Below are 1,056 nucleotides of genomic sequence, written 5' to 3' on the forward strand. Positions count from 1 at the left end.
TAGTTCTAACAGTCAAAAAATACATTGAATTTTGCATGAAGATTTGAGCAGCCCAAGTATGTTTGACAGATGCACATATTTCCATATTTCTTACGAGAATAAAATGCAAAAGACACAGGAAATTTCATTTGGAGCTTCTTAAGTCAGGCTAAAATGAGATTTTCGCGTAATTCTTAACATTGTCGTTGGCAATTAAATCTTCCGCATGCCAAATAGAAATTGACCGAAAATCGGTCTTCCTGGCCAAATGGGCCCTATATCTTTGGAAGTTGGAACTGATCCGAGTCACCAATCCCTTTCCCTCTCTAAAATTGCGTACGTTTAGATCCAAGGCATAAGGTGCGCATGTTAGTAACGACACACAGCAGCATCATCATCCCGCGCCATTTGAATTGCTGCGATCGTGGCCGCACCACATCATTGCGAACCCCCAGTGAAATACGGGCACGCCAGGTTATGGTAAGAATCAGTTCACGCTAGCGACAGGCAGTTGAATGTGTTCTCCTTTGTATCGTGTTCTTTGGTTTGTAAATTGCATTACAAATTCGGAGAGGTTTAGAGAAATCAGGGGCTCCACACTACTGTAGAGTGGAGACGGGCCTGATCGGAATTCGACGTTCTCAATGGTGAATACAGGAATGGTGAAACTCCGTCTCAACTCATGGATCAATGATGTAGTTGCAGCGTTGCAGGTGGTGATCTCTTGGCGATGTCTAATGATTCTGACCTGGTTTTGATGAAAAAACTGGTTCGAATTACGAATGGATAAGAAAAGATGCAGAACACATTAGGATTGAGTTATCAACTTACCACGATTTGACCCCTATTGATGCAGATCGGAGATTCAATGTAGCTTCATTTTGTACGGATATTCCTATGATCCTGCATATGGAGCTTACTAGTGCCACATGATTGATAATTCCCCTGATACAATAACATGTACGGATGTCTTCTCCAATTCACTGGGCGTTCGCGTTACTGTTTCTTCACACTGATCATCTTTCTCTCTTCCTTACCCTATCTTCCCTCGTCCAAAGTCCAAACGATGTTGAATTG

General features: G+C 42.3%; 1 long non-coding RNA gene across 1 annotated transcript; it reads right to left on the minus strand.

The window, feature by feature from the left end:
- On the minus strand, positions 1-941 carry LOC148864459 (uncharacterized). The gene is made up of 2 exons (XR_016110222.1): positions 811-941; positions 1-727 (listed from the first exon to the last, which is right to left on the minus strand). It is a non-coding gene; the product is annotated as an uncharacterized LOC148864459 (long non-coding RNA).
- Positions 942-1,056: the final 115 nt, after the last annotated feature.

Source organism: Nelumbo lutea, chromosome 3 (assembly GCF_056320005.1).
Source record: "Nelumbo lutea isolate HS-2025 chromosome 3, American lotus-T2T, whole genome shotgun sequence".
Lineage (NCBI taxonomy): Eukaryota > Viridiplantae > Streptophyta > Magnoliopsida > Proteales > Nelumbonaceae > Nelumbo > Nelumbo lutea.